Consider the following 19182-nt stretch of genomic DNA (forward strand, 5'->3'; position numbering starts at 1 on the left):
AGCCTGGCTTTGTTACTGCATTGTTGTGCAAAAACCCTCATTAAAGTTGCATTACAAGAGAGTAACAATAAAAGGTTTCATTATTCCTCTTCCAGTCCCACTCCGCCCCTCCCAGAAAAAAAAATAAATAAATAGAATTAAGCACAAAGAGAAACAGATGATCTTTGAAATGAGTGTGTATTCAGAGCTAATGTGAGCAGCAGGATACAGCAGAACTAAAGTCAAGGTGTGAAAGAAGACTCCCTGCACAGGAGGACACGCACTAGTTGTGTGCACGTCTGTACGTGTGTGTGTAAGCACGTCGTGGAAGGGCTCTGTAAATTCCCTTCCCTTCTTTCCCACCCATTCACTTTGGTGGTTTCTGTGACTCACTTTCACACAGGCCTTGGTGCGTGTCCCTTTACTCCTTGAATATGAAGCACCGAGTGGATACGTGACCTTTGTGAAATGACTGAGAGGATCCAAAGCTTGCCCCTGCTGGGCACATATCCAGGCCACAGAGGTTCTCATCCTCTGCTGAAAGTGAGAAAAACACCACGGTCAGATATTTAGGATTCTTTTCAATTATTTTCATGATGGTGAGCTGAAGGAGACTATAGTTTTGAACTTTAAACCGAGTCAACAGATTAAAAGATAAAACATTTCTATTTAAATCTTTACCTGAGTTATCACCTTGAAATTTGGGGAATTATATATCTTGTTTTGTCATCAAATGCATAATACCAGAATCAAAGGTAGCAAACCCACTGATCTACAGTAAGACAATATTAATATTACCATATAGCTTTTATAATTAATTTGCTGCCAGATGAAAGGGAAACACTCGGTCCTTTCTGTGCTGGTGATTAAAGCAAAAGTAAATCTTTGAAAGCCAGATTTGCATGTACAACATGTTGCGCTAATTCCAGCAGATGACTTGGAAATTTATAGTATATTTGGAGTCACACTGCAGACTTTGGAGAAAAGACTCACTGACTTTCAGGGGAAAATCTGATCTCTGCTTGAATGTTGGGAATTCCAGTAGGGTAAATCTTGCTGGCTCATATTCTAGCTTAATTTGGGTACATGTTTTCTCGCAGGTCAGGTTTTTAGCAAGTGGTAGTATCTACATCACCAGATATGTGTATATAAATCCTAAGAAAGAAGGGACAAGTCGATGGATCCTGTAAAGATTTCATGTATTTTTAGAAACCAAGTGTCCTGGCTTGGTTTTGCAGATGGCCTATATTGTCAAATAACTGGATATCCAAACTGAGATAAGCTTGATAATTGGAATTAACACTGCTTCTCCCATCACCTCCAGTTTCAGCACTCACTGGTGCTGAAATGTAGATCAAGGCATTTCCAGCCAGGCAACTCTGTTTAATGACTGCTTGTGAAGGTGATGAAGCTAAATGATTTGCCTTATCCCATATCACAATGGCTCTGTCATTCCATTTTCCAAGTTAGGCTTTCATAGAAACAGTGTAAAATGCTTGGAAACAACTCGATTTCAGGTTGTAAATTTGAAGTCAGATGCACACCTCTGTTCTGCAGCTCTCTGTGCTCCTTGCACATCCTTATGCTGTGTATAAAACAGCAGGGCTGTAAGCTGCAGCAACCTTTCCTTACAACAAGCCCTGTGAAGTGCCCATATGTGAATCAAGGATGTCTGTGCACCACATCTTTTAAAATCAAGTTAACAATTTGATTCTCTTGGACTTTAGGGACTATGAATCCAGGCAGTCATTGCAGTGCAGCTTTCTGTCTCTTGCCCATGTAAAGCTCAGTGCAGGAAAAAGAAACAATCCCTTTTATGTGCACTGCACACTGGTTGTGAACTGAAGGAACCTCCTGCTACGTGAGAGAAGGCACTTTTCCCTCTGATCCCAAAGTACTTTGTGTTGGATCAAGTATAGTCAGTCATCCTGCAGATGGCATAAAGCTGTTCTCAAAAATATAGAGCTGGCATCGGCTCCATGTTCTGTACTGTTGTATTCTGAAAATCAGCCACAACCAATCCAGCACGGCTGGGTTCATCTGACAGAGAACCCATCCAGTGTTAATGACCACGGAGCCATGGTGCAAATGATTCCGCGTGACTTTGTACAAACCACTGAGCTGCACCATGCAATGATTATAAAGGCTTTCCTGATTCCCAGGTGCAGTTTGAAGCTTAATTAATTAATGCCTGCAAAGCACTTTCAGATTTTCGACGAAAGGTATCACAGAAGAGCAAATATCATTATAAATGAAATATTTTGAAGAAAAAACTTTGAGGAGTGATTGAAATTGACTCGTATCTGGAGCATTCTACTTCTGCTAGGTGGGGATAGATGCATTCCTTACAGATGTTTGTGGGTGTATTGACGTGGTGGCATGGCTTGCATGTTTAGAGGCTGTCTTGCTCTCTGTCCTTCTAGGAATAATTGAGAAGCCTAATATTGGACTCAAAATATAATTTGACATAATCCAAACACATACTCTCAAAGGATTTTTCCTTCCAGCACTCAATTTTCACAGTGATTATAAATTAGTTGAGTTATTTACATCTTTCTCTCTCTCTTCACTTAAGGATAGTCAAATAATAAATAATTAAAAAAACTCCAACCCTGCAAACTATTTTTCCTAGTGTTTGATTTTCTCTGTATAATTATGCCCTTAAGGCCAGTTCTTTGTACTCAGTCTTCAGCCCTTGATGAATGTAGAAAGGACAGAGGGGAAGAAAATATCCAATACTTCATCCTGAGCTTTGATTTTCAAAGAGGCAAGTCATGTGTGTTACCTTCAGGTAGCCATATCCCTTACACCGATGGTTCATTTTCGTTGTTTTCTTTTTGATAAGGTGATATTCTGGGGCTGTGGACAGCCAGGTAAACTTCCCCACTTTGGAGGTCCTCTACCCTATCACGATTAAAACAAAAATAGGGCAGCAATTTCCTTATCCTTCCAGTCTCTCAGGACCAAAATAATTTCTGCTGAATTAAAGTGTCCTTGCACAGTTTCCCTAATCCCCGTGTTTTCAAGAAAGCCCGAAGCACTTAGATGTGCATATACAGAACTGAGAAAGATAACGAAATACTTCTAAATGAGTCCGTAAGCACTATTTATTAAGATTCATTAATATTTAAACCAGTAAATTTCTAAGCCGCTATGAAAAATGAGTTCCATACTAACATATTTTTCCATCCCTGAAAATTCTAACACTGTTTTCCAGTGACTTAATAGAAGCAATGGTAGCAGTTGCTTCTTACTAGAAATCCCTTAATTTCACCTATTTTCAAATCTGGATGCCATTTTTACTTTCTCACAAGTAATTGTATAACATCAGAAAGGGAAATTGTGCTGCCCTCCTCCCCTCTTACAGCTTGGAATTATGAATCTGCCATTTATTCCCAACCTAATGATTCACTCCATCTTCCCCATGCGAAACAAGAACACAGTGAAGACCAAAATAGAATTCTCCATTTTCCAGGTTAAGAAAGCAATAGAGAGAGCCCATTTTTAAAGGCTTTCATTTATCTGCAAGTGTCTTGTCACACAGATGCTGTTCATCCTGCAACAGGATAAAAAATACATAAGCAAAGAGTCTGTTAAGATCCATTTGAATGAAAGACATTATAAAATATAATGTTACAATTACTGCATTCCATATCAATACACTTCTAAGGCTGCTTATAAATCTTCCATTCCTCTGGCTGTAGCTAACATTTAAGAGACATATTTGTAGCATTTTCCATTCAAGTTTTCTTTAACAGCACCAAGGGGTTTCATACGATTAAGAGGAAAATAATTATAACAACCAATATTTTAAAAATCTTGTTGCACTTTTTCTTTTCTTTGGGTAAGTGATTTACAGAACAATAATTAAATGTCAGGAAATGAATCACAGATGAGATACTGACATTTGATGGTGTTTTGTAAACAGACTAAATGAGTCCAGAGAGAGGTAGAAACTATTGATGTTTCCATAAAAAAAAATCTCCACGGAGCCTCTGGAAGGAGAATGTGTTACTGCATGGAAATACAGGAGCCTGGTCAAGGAAGACTGCAATATCTTAGGGAAAGGAAGCGCTTTTGATTCCAGCTTATTTAAATGTGAAGCTCGTGAAACTGATTCTCACCAACTATTATCACCTATAAAATAAGGGAGGGTGACCTCTTTTTTCTGCACTGTTTTTCTCCCCACACATTTTATGAGATGAGCATTTTATGAAATAAGAGGTTTGAAGACTTCCATTGCAGAGTGATCTAGTGATAGGAAGAAAAAACCCAACATGTTCCAGTCAAACTTAAATAGTGTTTCAAGCTTAAAGAAGGTAGATTTAGGTTGAATAGGTAGGTAAGGGTGAGTAACAATTTCTTGATCACAGTGAAGGAGGAAAATTTACTTTACCATATGAAAGAAGACCAGAAAATCCAAATAAAACTGTAGTACAGAGAAACACACACATAAATATGGTAAAGTAATAAAGAAGAGAAATAAGAAGGAAGCAAAAAATATATGGTAAAACTGCCATAAGTAGGTCAATTCTGAAAAACAGTTGAGTAAAATAAGCCACGTTAACAAATAGAATTAGAACATAATCAAATCTTGAAAATACAGCAGAAATCACAGAATCACGGGGGTTGGAAGGGACCTCTGGGGTTCATCAAATCCAACCCCCTGCCAGAGCAGCCAGCTCATACCAACCCCCTCATACCCAGTGCCTCCAGGATTGAAATGCCCCACAGGAAGAGCTGCCCTGTGCTAGGGGATGTGGAGCTGGCAGTCAAGGTGCCACTGAATCCTTTTTCTGCTACAGTCATAGTTCCAAAATAATTCTGCTCTGCGTCACTGAAATTTTTATACAGTTATAGTGCTACCAAAAGTCTCTGCTCACCTCATATTACATCCATACACTCATTATGTGTTTTATAGAAAATTCAGAACCAATTCAAGTAAGTCCTTCTTCCAGAACTTTGTGCATTATATTTTTGAAGGAGAGCTCAGGAAAAAATTTAAGGGCAGCTCTTCTGACTAGCGCTTAATTTACCTGAAAAGAACTATTCAAGTCTGACTGACAGCTATTTCCATTGGTTGCTGGTGGGTTTGATCTATTAAGGCACCGTGGGAGACGCACAGAAAGGATGCTGCCTGAAGAATTTGGAGTCTAAGTGAAATACGTTGTGCATTAGTTGTTACAGTCTTGATGTACATCAGCACACACAGTATGACAGTGCAATAGGAATTTAAGGATTTGATTAATTGTATGGAGTAACCTCATTGCCTGAATTATTGTTTTACGGTAAATTAGTATAGTGAGTGGGTTTTGTCATGAAGATGCATTTCTCCTATTCCTGCACCCATACCATAGATACTGCAACGAATGGCAATAATAAACCAGGAAGCAAACAGGTGCTATTAAAAATATTCCCTGAAAAAAAAGTAAGAAAATATGAATTAAGTCACTGTTGCAGCAAATGGCTTCACAGGCATTAGGGCAGAACTGCGAGGATTGTCTATTGAGTGTATTGGCACAGCTCTAGAAAGATGAGACTTAATTAAATGTTTAAAGAGCAATGCCTTTCCCAAATGAAGCCTTGCAAGGTAGGAAGGATCTTGCATCCCCAGGGATGTCTGCTATTGCCACAGAGTGCTGAGGAGGGCACGGCCAGCTGCACACACGGATTTAGGCACGCAACCAAACCAAGCACACTGTTTAATCTTGCATGTTGAACTGTGTCATTTATCCTATATGCTTTAGCTAATGTGAAAAAAAGAGGACACTTTTCTTTCTTTTATAGGTTGTCTGTTCTGTCTGTCCAGATGTAAGCTTTTGTTCTACGTTTGTACGGTATGCATCACTACAAAGCCCTCAGCTAGAGGGCTTCAATGTTTAGATGGTGCTTTAACATAATTAGCATTTCATGCTACTTTGGATCCAAGGAATGCTATTTTTTAATTTGTATAAAGCTTAAATTAATTTAGTTTATGTGGAGCTGTGATGAAAGTGATTTGGCCATACACCTCAAGTGCGTTGAAATGGGCAGCAACATTCTCTGCATCCTGATTATGGCAAATGATGATGAGTCGTGGCAGGTGACTGCATCCTCCTACTTTTCTGATCACGAACAAAGTTGAATGTGGCAGTAGGTACCAAGAGATATATAAAATCCAGGATCTTTGTTTTCTTACCATTATTTCTGGAGAACGAACTACGCAGTTGTGATAAAAAGAAAACTACATGGCAAAAGCTCCTTATGTGAAGGATTAAAAGTTAAAGCTGTTTTGGTTCTAATTTCCTTTTCTTATATTTCAATACATCAGGTAAATGCAGCTGATTTTCATTCTGCCCGAAATCCCAGCATTTGATTTTTTTTGCATTAAACAGTAGAAATGTGCATTTACTTTAAGTCAAGCACCAGGAAGTAGGTCAGAGAGTTTCTAAAGAGGAATTTTGCTCATGTGCAGCGTAAACATGCTTGCAGTTTCTCCTCTGTATCTTCCCAATTGACTCTGACTACCGAAAAGTTCATTTACTGTAATCAATATCAATTTATCTCATGCCTCAATGAAAAAATACCTTCTGTAGTCAATAGCAATTAAGGAGACAGACAGGGACAGAAATATTGATGGAGATGAAACCAAAGATTTATACCTGCTTACTATCCTTCCTGAATATGTAATGGAACAACTGCTAATTGTAAAATATTTTATTAGTAAATGCTCATTGAGAAACTGCCTGGAGAGGGAGTAACACTTTCAGTGGTGCTGGAGACATCAGGTCTGGTGCTGTAGTTTGCTCACTTACACGGAGTGTAAATGCAGAGGAGAGGAGGGACATCAGGGGAACCACACCAGAATCACCCAACTGTGATCACAACAATCACAAACTTTGCAGATAGGGCCAAGCTGCAGGGACAGCAGAACTGCCTTCGCTTCCATCCTGCAGCAATAATGAGCTGGGGGATCAACTGGCTTTTTTTTTTTAAAAAAAAAAAAAAAAAAACAGTAAGGATTATGAGCGACTTGAGTAATGCATGTAGAGATGGTGTGGTTAACTGGTACCTGCAGTCTTTAAATAGAAATTATATCTCTACCTCGAACAGGCATCTCATACATCAAAATGTTATCTGGTTTACAGGGAAACGTCCTCTGCCTATTTTAGAGAAGTCAGGCTGTCAGGATCATGGAGGTCCATTCTTGCCTAGCTAAACTTATAAACTGCATCTTATCTGCAGTCTTCCCAGACACAAGAGGAAGGCTTTGTGACCAGTCTAGTTCATACACTCTGAGACCACTCCACATGTCAGCCAAGGCGTAGGAAATAGAGATGATCAGGCAATTGACTTCAAAAGCACACTCCTTATCTGAATTAAGATGCTAACCCAAAAGCCAGTAGCATTTAATTCCCGTGAAGGGAGAACTGAAAAAGTGAAATCAAAAGCAATGAGTATCCTGTGTGCTTTGGGTCATAAAGTACTCGCTGAGGGAAATCCGCCTTCCTACAAAGGTCCTGTGGGAAGTCCCATCTCAGCCGTATGGCGCAGGGCTCGAGGCTGAGTAAACTGCCCCAAATCCTGACATTCCGATCAGTTAGAAAACCTAAAAATGCGAGTTTAAAGATTCTTTAGGAAACTGTAATGTGTAGACTTGACCTGTAGTGCACTCCTTTCATAAAGCAGTTCCTTGCCATTTTTATAGCATTCATTTGTATTACAATAGCATGCAGGATTTATCATCGCAAAGCATTTGCTGGTGCTTCCACCATACAACTAGAAAAATATCCTAACAACTTATTAACACTGCCTCTCATTTTATTTATGTTTTGTGCAGTGCTATGCAATATAACAAAGGGGAAACGTCTGTAACTACAATAAAGGAAGTGGTAAAAAAGATTGTTTATGAAATTCATTTGTGGAGCATCGTTTATTTCATATTAATACGGACCTGCTATTAACTGTCTACCTAAAGCAGTTTATTTATCAGAACGGGAATCTGGTTTCTGTCCACCTGGTGAAAAAACCTGTGAAGATCTGCTTGTTTGATGGTGCTTAAACCTTCTCCCTTAACAATAAATTCTACATGAGAATTTTATTTCAGTGCTTTGAAAAGCAGAACTTGGTGTTTTATATTTATTCTCCTCTCTCTAGCCGTTTTTTATTAGAATTACAAGTCTTTAGCTTTGAGATCCAGTGTCTCTAATGACAGGATCATCAGGACACTCTTCTCACAAGCCTTTTCCTATTAGAACTGAAGTAAAAAGATAATAATGCAAGATTCAGTCAAGCGTTTTCTGCATTTCAAACTGTCATTTAAAATGTACAAACATTCCTGAGCAAGGGAGATTCTTTTCTTCTCCCATCCTTTTATTCCTTTGTGGTGGCTTTCTCTAACAGTACATTTGACAGCTAAACACGGTTTCTGACTTGTGATCAAAACTGCATGAGAGCTCCGTCAGTTCTTCCTGTGCCTCCCTTTCCTCTGCCAGTGTCTGCACTATAAAAGTCAAACCTGACGCCCCCACTGAAAGACACGAGTTATCAAATAAGTAATTATTTCTGCAGTTGCTCTGTTAAACCTTTGCTACCCCTGCGATGTATTTAACTGAGGTGGGGGAAGACTAATTGAAATGTATAGGAAATCTATAACCTGGAAATGGAAACACAAAAAGAGAGGAGTGTAATGGAAGCACCACCTTGTGAGCTTCTGCTGACCTTTTAGAGGAAACAGCAATGACAGTTCCACGCTCCATGGCTGCAAAGCTCCTCAACAAAAATGTGTGAGTGCGGCTCTCAGAAAGAACACTTTTTTCATGGTCTGCAGGCTGCATCCATTTAAAAAAAACCTCAACCAAAAGATGCCTTTGTATTTAGCAATGTAGCATCGAAATTCCTGTGTGATGCTTTTTCCCAGTACAAAGTCACTGGTTTTCAGCCTTGAACATGCATTTCAATATCCATCTTTTCTCTCAACTCAAGAACGGAGGAGTTCAGATGTTAGATTTTTGATTCACTCCCATCCATGGCAACTAACATGCTTGATATCATGCAGTAATTTCTTCTTAAAACTCCACATTTAATATTCTTCACTAAAAGCCCTCTTCTGCTTGTCTATTGCACGCTGAGATAGGTAAAGCAAATTAATTAAATCTCCTTTCATTGATGGTGTGATGAAATCTTAATGCCATTTTTTGAGAGCTGATGCACCCTCTTATCTCTTTGTTTAGAAACTGTCGTAGAGAAATGTTCTGTTTATTTGATGGAAGGAAAGAGGAAGGTGTTTTCTGCAAAGGGGCGAGGTGGGTACTTTGTGGCTACCCCCACTCCAGTTCAGGTCAATTTCAGAACTATTTATTGGTCACTGCATTCTGTATTTCATGCATGCATTATTTTCATTTTGCACTTACTGTGGCATGGCAAGAAGCAGCATAGAGATTTATGTGCGGTGCAAAAGCTTTATGGTGAAATAATAGTGAAATAGTACGAACATGATAATATTACTTCAGTAAATTGAGAGAAGTAATGCCAATAAAAGAGCTTTTGTATCAGTATAACGTCACTGTCAGGGAGTGTATTATTCTCACAGCAACTACTAAGCAATAGAGCAATGCAGAAGCTATGCAAAGGGGCTGCTATGCAAAGGGATGAAATCCTGACTGCTCTGAAACCACAGGAAAGGATCTTGAAGAGTAACCACTGAAGTACTTGTCCAGGCCAGCTGCCCTGCCTGACAATGTGCAAACAAAGCAGAGGTCCGGCGCTTCCTCCACTCTTACTTTTCGTGTTACACATGTGCTGCTTTAACATAATACCTGTGTATTTTATGCTTAGCTTCAGAATGCTGTTAGCTGTCAGGCAGAGACGTTTTTTCAAATGTTTTATTCATGTGTCACTTGACTGCTCATTTGCTAAGGGTTTACAAATACTTCATCAATTATTAACACTCCTGATACCTACTTGGGTTTTGTTGTTGTTTCATTTTTTAAGGAGGTGGTAGGAGGGGAACACCACAAATTTAAGACAACAGATAGTAAAATCAGAATTAAATAACTTATATCTACTTACTTCATATAGCCAACTTAGTTTTTAAAGGAAAATGGTTATACAAGAGACAAATTGTTTTTGTTTGCTTCTAACAAGCACTGAACACCTATGTTCTCTCCTGTTGCATGCAGTGTGCTTAGGAGAGCACTTCCTATGCTCTCATGGGAGAGAATGCACAGGAGATTGTTTGAAAACAAAACATGAGTATGTATTTAACCCACTCCATCAACTCCAAGTGAAATTCAGTGCTGTGCAAGGGGTGCTCCAAGGAACAAAGATCCCATCAGCTTAGTAAGAAAGCACAAGAGGAAATGTGTTCCGACCTCTGAATAGAGATGTGTCTTAATGCCTGAAAAAGGAGAAGTTCTTTCAAACTCTCAAACCTTTAAGAAACTTCTGGTGCTTTTCCACTGGGACAGCTGTATGAATAAGTACAGAGCCAAAATGAAGGCTTAAGTAAATTCTGACATAAACAAGAATACATAGGGGTGTTTCTTGCTCCTCCAAAAGAGTAAATGGAAAGTGAAATTTTGCAGTGCTGACTGAACACTGGCACAACTGGATTGCAGCATTCCACCGTCTCCTTCAAAGTTGTTCTGTTCTCTCTTCCCTACGAGCATTGTTCTGGAAAGATGCAGCTCCCGTTGCTGAAAGCCCTGTTTTACTGAACAAATCAATAGATGGGATTTCTTTCTACAAAGCCCTTTGAAGCTCAAGCAATTGTCTTGATGGGCTCTGACTCACTCCCAGGAAGAGCACAATCAATTATCTAATCTCACAAAAACAAAGTGCATGAGCGACGCGCGCAGCGTGCAGTGCCATCGCTGGTGCTGGGCAGCACATTAAAGTCTCCTACAAAGTGCTGCTAGAAAATACAGCGGCGATTATACAAACGCCAGCCTGTTTTTAAGAGCCAACACTGGCCCGTCAAGGGGAGCAGATCGAGAAATATGATGGTGGTTAAGCGGACTGCAGCATGCACGATGCATGGCGCTGCCGCCGTGAGGGGCTGCAAATGGCGGCTGCCCTCAGGTGCCTCGTGCCCCTCTGCTTGAGCCCGCCTCCCCAGCTGGCCCCAGCCAATAGCGCTGCATCCCGGCTCACCCCAGCCAATGGGGTCAGAGCCCTGCCTGCCCTCAGGATGGGTGGGGCTGGCCCCACCCGGGCGGTTCCAGAAGGTTCCGCCATGTTCTCCGCCATGTTCTGGTCCTGCAGGCTGGAACGGGATCACATCCCGAGCTGCACTTACCTCCCCCAAGTGAGTGGATGCTCCAGAGTGGCCCACTGGGCATAAATTCCTCTTTTATGTTTGTTTTCCCCTCAGAGTTAGCGGGGTGCTGCAGTTCCTGTTCCCTCAGGCTGTTCCCTGCAGTGTTTTGTGCTGCCCCACTCAAACCCAGGGAGCTGGGACTCCGTCCTTTCTGCAAGCCACGTTCAGTTCACTTTCTTACTTTGTTAGCAAATATAATGTTTAGTTTCACAGTCACTTTGCAAGAGGTAAAAACACCAACACCCACATCTCTAAATGCCAGCACTCACCTCTTTGAATTGAAGCTGTTTTCTTGTTAAATAGAGCCATGTTCATGGTTTCACGCTAAGAAAGGAAATAGAACGTTGTTTTCCTGTTGGGCTTGCGATCACACAAAATGCATGGTAAACGCTCCCAACAAATTGCAAGGAGTACTCGTTAATGGATGAGTTCGTTAGGCCATGCTCTGCTGCCTGCAGACTTCAGCAGCTCCTGGCAGCAGGAAGGACTCGTGCTGGGGCAGTGGGACTCAGTTGCACTGTGAGTTTGGGGCGGGTTTGGAATTGCCCCCATCAGTGGTGGAGATCAGTATGACCAAAGGCCTTGGTAGGTTTTCCCATGCCCTTTGACTACGAAGAACTACATGAATACATGACCTTAGTGAAATGACTCAGAGGATCCGCATCCAGCCCTTGTTGGGCAGACATCCAGACCACAGAAGCCATCGTCTAAGCTAAGTTGACACTAATTAGTTTTCTTGTTAGCAATTTCTGAAATGATGCCACGTCTAGGGTGAAATGTAGAACCTAATTAATAGTACTTAATTTGTGTGTCATCGCGGTACCCCACTAATACATAATCACAACACTAATATCAACGATGATCTTAATCTTTGTCACTCAGAATGTTTTTCAAATCATACTGCCACTAATTGTATTTGTGAACCCGGCACAAAGGAAACCAATGATGTTTTTGTTGTTCTTAGATACAACAGAACTTACTGTTTGTTTTAAAAAATGATGGCCTTCAGCTTTTACAATTTTCATTTTGTCCTAAATCATGTTTTATGACATATTTATATACTTCCGTACTAACTCTTACACTTACAGACAACCAATTATACCAGGGGATCCCAGAGTTAATATTTTTGGTTTCAAAGCTTCACTTTATTTGAGACTCTATAAATAAAGATCCTCATGAAGTATTTATGCACACTAACCCAGCTCGGAGAAGGAAACAGAAGTAACTGGTAAGTAATGGAGAATTGGTTACTATTTGTACTTCTACATTTTAAAAACAGATACTATGTGTTAAAGCCTATGTGAACTTTTAAAGGAAAAGCAAAGCTCCCTTACCATATAAAACCCAGACTCAGTGTGGGGGAGATGCTGCATTTGTTGATTTTTTTTCCATAGTGATTTGGTTTTGTCGATTTGAAATAATATGTACTGGATTTATAAGGGCAGCTAGATCTATATAGAGACAACATCTCATATCCCTCTCCTATATAGGTGCGTATCTTCTATATACAAATATGTCTATATTTGTACTCGTAAATCCATACCCATATAGCAGGTTAGTCACTGGCTATTTTCTCTAGCTATGTCATTGCATTTACTGTGTACTTTACTATTTCATCACCTTTTCCGTAATTTCTTAGGTGCATTTCTGCTACGTACACTATTTCTGATTTTTAGGGACTTCTTCCTCCATACAGGGTTTGTTTCTGATGACCCTTCAGTGCCTTCTGAAGACATTTATCCTACATGCATTGAATATGATTTGATTTAGCGCTCTTCCTACCCATTTTATAAATGTTTCTGAAACACACAGCTGTAACAATAAGCTATGATTCAGCACATTTCCATCACATAAAAATCAAATTTCAGTGGCTCTGATTACTTCTTATTGTACTGAGATCAATAGATGGGAGAACCCTTAACCTAGCAGCATGCCAGAGTGCCCGACATGTATTCATAAGAAGAGCCTGTAAATTCAATAGAAATACTAGGTTGAAGGGGCATTCATGCTTTGAATAGCAAGGGTTGGGGTTTTTTTTAAGCTTTTCTGCCTTGCTTTACACAAAGTGGATTTCTAAAAAGGCTTTGAGTCCTTCAGAGTTTGTACTACTTTGTAGCTGAGTAACAGAGATGTAGATAGTTATACAATGCCTACCAAAATAAAAAATCTGTAGTGACTAAATCACACTTCATTTACATTCTCCAATTATAGCATTAATTCTAAATTTCACTTTTTAAAACTGCCTTCCCCTTCTGGAGTTCTATATTGTAGAGTATATGGCCTTACAATATATTGTATTTCATTAAGAAAAAATAATTTCTAAATAAGATCGGTGCATACTTGAGTAAGAAGGGCCACATTTTCTTTTAAACTCAATGAAATGAATCTGGAATATTCTATTTTTTCCACTGGAATTAATGTAGTCTCTAGAGGTACAAATAAGAGGAGGATTTGAATCTCACCAAAAGATGGGCAGGAAAATATTATGTCTCTATCTCCAGTAACAGACAGTGCTCTAATAAATTAACTATTGTGCCTTAAATTAGGTTCAATTCATTATGGCTATTTGAATGCTTCAAATGATGCTGATTAATAATATTTTTCAGAAACTTGAAGGTGATAATATTTTTGTTATTTGCACAAAAATATACATCCTATATTCTTGCACTTAAGAACCTGCACTGCAATTGGACAAAGTCTGTATTTGTTAAGACAGCAAACACCATTCTTAGGTACCAGTTAAGACTCAGCTTAGCTTTACTTCCTCTCTGCAGCAGAAATGGATGCCATCTGTACTAGCTGATGAACCAGTGTTCCACTCGCTTTTTCATTATAAATTCAAGTCTACAAGAATATGAGCAGCATAAAAAACATCTAAGATTTTGTTGCTGAAACCCTTGGACCTTTCTGCTTCTGTGCAAAAAAAAAAAAAAATCAAATAAACCTGGTTTTATTTGTTCAAAAATGTCCTCTTAAGAGTTGATGAAATTCTGTTACTAAGATGTATACTTTGATGAATGTGTGCATACGTATGGGACTTGTGAGGAAGGAACAAGGATACCTTCTTTTGGCAGGTATTTCTTTTCTCTCTTCCATGGAGTATAGTGTTTTTTCAAAGACATGAAATCAAAAGCCTCCTGCCAAAGGCAGCATTGTGCAGTAGTTAGTTCAATTTTTCTTGAAAATTTTGCCATGGGCTATTTTGAAAAATACGTTGCTGTTGAGGGTGCAGAGGAACACATTTGTTTCACATGAACGGTGGCAAATTCCAGGACTGACTTCTGCACTTCTCGATGGTTTTCTAGCACTGCTTCCTGAGAGAGAGAGACGTAGTGGTGTGCTCACTGAGACGACGTCGCTGACTCCGGCTATTAAAGATTTATTTAATTTGAGAACATGTTTTGGTTTTGCAGATGATTAAAAATGGCAAGGTGGCTGAATCCTGGCACAGGAGGTAGTGCGGCGTGATCCTGATGAGCTACCTGATAGACACGGCAAAACAAAAACATCCTTGACTTCTGCTTGCATGTTTTGCAGGCCTTCTGAGCAAGTAGTGCCTGAAATAAGACTGCATTTCACAGGTAATTCTTATCAGTTTGTTTATAGTAACTTATGTCTTGTGATGTTCCCACTTTATGAAATGAAATTCAACATAAGGTTTGTCTGATCACTCTGAAGTCATGTTATACGTTGAAATACATTCAGGTTTCATCCAATTCCATGCCTACAACAGTGCAAGAATGAATTTGCTTAACCAAAAAAATACATTACTTGTAGTATTTATCAAGGCTGGAGAGAGGCTGGAACTGGGTCTTAGAGCTTCTGGGAATCTCATTCCTTGGGTGAAGGTGAAGAGACAGTGGTGCAGTTTCACCATAGATCATCCATCAGTGTATGGTTCTGCTGGACCTTACGCCTCTGGGTGGGTATGAACACAGATCTCTGTCTACATGATTTGCTGCAATGAGTTCGTTGTTCTGGTGATCAAAAACATCTCCAGTATGTATCACCCGCAGTACTCAGTTCAGGGTAATTAAGGAGTGTGTGTTCTTTCTCTGTTAGAAGTTCACACCTTGAGAATGAGCAAATGATTTGGACCATGTCTACAGCAATGATGTCCATGGTCCTGTAAGCAATTACTTAATCACAGTAGCAGAGCTGAGTATTGCAATCTTCTGTACTCCTAATGTGCAAAGTCTAATTCTAAGTAAGGAGACAGTAACTAGATAAATATATAAATAATGGTGCAGCATCATGCCTTTCTGTCCTGAATCATCACAGGGCTCAATATTCTATAGATCATGTAATAATTTCATTCAGGAGCATAATAAAAGGCAAATTGGTTTCTGAGAGAGTTATATATGGTAATCTGTTTTATTGCCCTCTGCTACTGACCATATTTGTACTCTAATATGAGTTCCACTATTGGAATTCTGATGGGGGGTTTCTAGTAGAGATGTATATGTATCTACAATTTATGTTTACTGAGCCATTATGTAAACTGAGTTGTGAGGTTCCAAGAGAAAAGGATTTGTAGATATTTACAGTAATGTGCATTGGTAATAACTGTATGTTCAGATATAGCACGTTTCTCCTTGTTAAAGAGGATTTCAGTGGCCATATTTTCAAAATACCCTCCAACGTGTTCTGAGTGGACCTTATTTTGACAGTACATTGGGAAGCCTGGAATTGTTTACTCTCCTCGTTTTATCTAAAGCAGAATAACACAAAAGTTAAAGAAGACTTTCACAAGGTCACAAGAGAAATTAACTTTTCTACATCAAGACTTATAGGTCTTACAGGACTATATTTCTTCCTTGAAGTAGTTTCTTGTCAAGTAGAAGAGCTAGGAACATTTTTAGGTACTCACCTTTAAATTAGAATAGTTGTTGAAGACAGCACAAACAAGGGATATTAAGAAAGCAGTTGATTTCATCTACTGTAGATGTGCCTGTGGGTTGGTAATGCCACCAATGTGCTTTTTTATCATTATTATTCTTTCCTGTCTGTCCACTTTCTTTTTCTCCATTGCTACAGCGTATCTTCATTGGCTAAATCAATCTTTCCTGTCCTTCTGTTTTTTATTAAGACCATTGTTGCCTTTTGTTGTATGTCCAGAATTGATCCCTTGCGATGAGGAAATGTTGGGTGGAGGGAGGGCCATAAATAGAGTAAATCACAGCCAAAAGAGCGTGATATTTAACAGCTTGGGTTTGCAGCAGTAAAGGGCAAATTCGCAGGTGTCACATAGAGTGCTTTCATCGCCCAGAGGGGCAATTCCAACAAGGACTGCCTGCTGCAAAGTACAATGGTGTGAGGTGATTCGTGGGTCACCTGCACACAGTTCTCTTGATGGATTGCAGAAACTTTCTCTTGTACTGATCTTAGCTACATCCTTGCTGCCTGGGGTTTTCTGACAGGCCTTTTCTTCTGCCAGTAATGGACTCTTGCCTCTCGTTCAGTATCTTTTTCAAGGTAGTTACAGAAAATCCCCTGTGATCTATTGCATAGAGCTGGCAATCCAAAGAATTGTGCCCATGGTGTACTACTTTATTCTTTGCTCTCTCTGAAGCAGTTGACCCTTTTGCAGCATTGGCAGTTGGATTAATGTACACAATATGCACTTTGCAGATAATACTATTGCCTATATCTTCACGTACTGAGGAAAAGGAATCCAGAAGGGTAAATGGGATTTCTGGTGACTGGAATATGATTAACTGCCTGATAGGATGCCTAGTAAAGTACACAGAATGATTCCAGCTAATTCCATTTGGACACTGGAGCAAGCCTTTTTGGGCTGCAACTCAGTAACTCCAACAGTAAATTCTAGTAAGAGTAGAACCAAAGGGATGAAAGGGGTAAATACACGTTCCATATCAATCGTATCAGAGTAAAGCTAAAATACTGTGTGAGGTCTTTCTAGCAGCAGCCACTGACAAGAGTTGGACCACTGAATCCTTGCCAGGGCATCATAAACAAAAAGTTCAATAATTTTAACATTAGAAAGCTGTTGACCTTTAGTGACTGTGTACAAACACGCACCCACACACGTGCAAAATTTGAAAAAATTACAGTCAAAATGTTAGAACTGGATTTGCTCCAAATTTAGATAATGTACCTCAGAATTTAAACTCCTTGCTTAAGAAAATGGGTAATAAATGACACCTGGTTTTGTCCCAGCAATTTTAAGGTATTCCACATCCACTGATCGGTGGCGGTAAGCACATTTTCTTTCTGAAGTAAGAGAAATTACAGAGGCGTAAAGAGACACAGTTCAACTGCTCTTCAGATATTTCATTTCTATAAAACTGGTGCAGCTCAGAACTCTACACCAATTAAAAATAAGTGAATTACAAAGAAAAATCAGCTCTGAGAACATGGAATAATTGGACTGGAAGGGGAAAAATAATAAAGTGGATACATATTTTGAGAAGTGCTCACAATAAATAAAAAGGAGAGACACTTTGCAGCCTCTCCATTTTCGCTTTATATAGAGTGATGCTCAAGGCAGGGTGATTCATGTGATGAAATAGAGGATCTGAGCAGATAATAGTTTGCCAATTCCCTGAGCTGCTTGCAGGACACAGAAGGTTGTCCAATTAATCCCTCTTGTTTGGATTAATCATGCCAGCCTGTTCTGCAGAAGAGGCAGCAACCAAACAAGAACAGAGAAGATGCTTCTTGGGCAGAATTTCACTGAGAAAAGGACTTTGGACTAAATTTGTATCCTGAATTCATGAAATAATACTCTCAAACAAACAAAAATCCCTCTCCTATTCATGCTCAATCTCTATCAAACAGGATCGACAACATAAGATAGGACTAAACAAGTGTTGCTGGCTTTTTTTCCCCCATTGTTCTGATTTTTGTATGAAAGGGTGTGAACATTGCCTTTTGTACCATTCTATACCATTTTATATGAGCTGAACACTCCGCTTTGTTGTAAGATAGCTCGTGTTAGTGTACACTTGAGGAAGACATCCTAAGACATGGGAATGCTGCATGGAAATGGCTGTGTTCTTTAAAGGAGTCTCAGAGCCAGTCCTACTTTATCTGCATTAATTGCAGAACACGTGTGGGCTTCAGGAAATGGAGAGATTAAAAAGTCAGTGGAAATCTACACCCTGCATCACTCTCTTCTCAAACACACCTTGAAGTTTAGAAAGAGGAGGTTGCATAAATGGGAAATAATCTTTTCACTTGGCTCTTGTCCCCATTTACTATTTGTTGTGTGTGCATGTGCACACACACAGATGCACAGACTGAGATTAATACAACTACTTGAAGCAATACTGAGTTGCTAAATATTTTATGAGCCCGTGGAAGGTTAGTCATTACGCACATTGCTCTGTGTGTCTCATTCACAGCCATTTACAGCTAATTGCAGCAGGACCTTAGAAGGACCAGAGCCCTTAGCAGAATAAAGTCAGATAAAACCTCCCCTGTAAACACAGAGGGGTGAGAGGAAGACTGCCTCGGGTGTTTTACTGTTACAGAAACCATGGTGTTACAGCCTGTGCATCTAATTACATAGGAGGGTAAGTGATCAAAAACTACTTAAAATGTGCCTTTAATTTATTAAAAGGAAAAGAAATAAAGATGGGAGTTCATACCCCAGAGGTAAAGCTTCACACAGGGCCAAGGTCAATTACCCAGTACTTTTAGTTTTTTAAATGAAGGCTTCATATCTTTCTAAGAAATAGTTAATCTCATATTGCGCTTTTGAGCTAGAAACACAAATTAATGAGGATCTTGTGACCTCTGTTACTCTGCACATCCACCCAGATGGCCGTGCTGCTGCCTTTCAGCCTTCCAGTTTGAGTCCATGAATCTTAACATCCTGACAGGGCATTTTCAGCAGCATTGGAAACTTTGATTCCCACTTGTTCAAAAGCTGAACAATT

General features: G+C 39.5%; 1 protein-coding gene across 6 annotated transcripts in view; it reads left to right on the forward strand.

The window, feature by feature from the left end:
* The window catches only part of UNC5D (unc-5 netrin receptor D), a 261651-nt gene that overhangs the window by 97210 nt on the left and 145259 nt on the right, over positions 1-19182 (forward strand). For 4 of the 6 annotated variants that reach the window (XM_021374802.1, XM_021374801.1, XM_021374803.1 and 1 more), the window contains one exon: positions 14692-14859. The gene's annotated coding sequence lies outside the window, so the exon portion shown is untranslated. Of the gene's footprint in view, positions 1-11176; positions 11267-12366; positions 12507-14691; positions 14860-19182 lie in introns of those variants that run through there. The other 2 variants (XM_021374806.1, XM_021374805.1) reach the window with 2 other exon arrangements.

Source organism: Numida meleagris, chromosome 21, assembly GCF_002078875.1.
Source record: "Numida meleagris isolate 19003 breed g44 Domestic line chromosome 21, NumMel1.0, whole genome shotgun sequence".
Classification (NCBI taxonomy): domain Eukaryota; kingdom Metazoa; phylum Chordata; class Aves; order Galliformes; family Numididae; genus Numida; species Numida meleagris.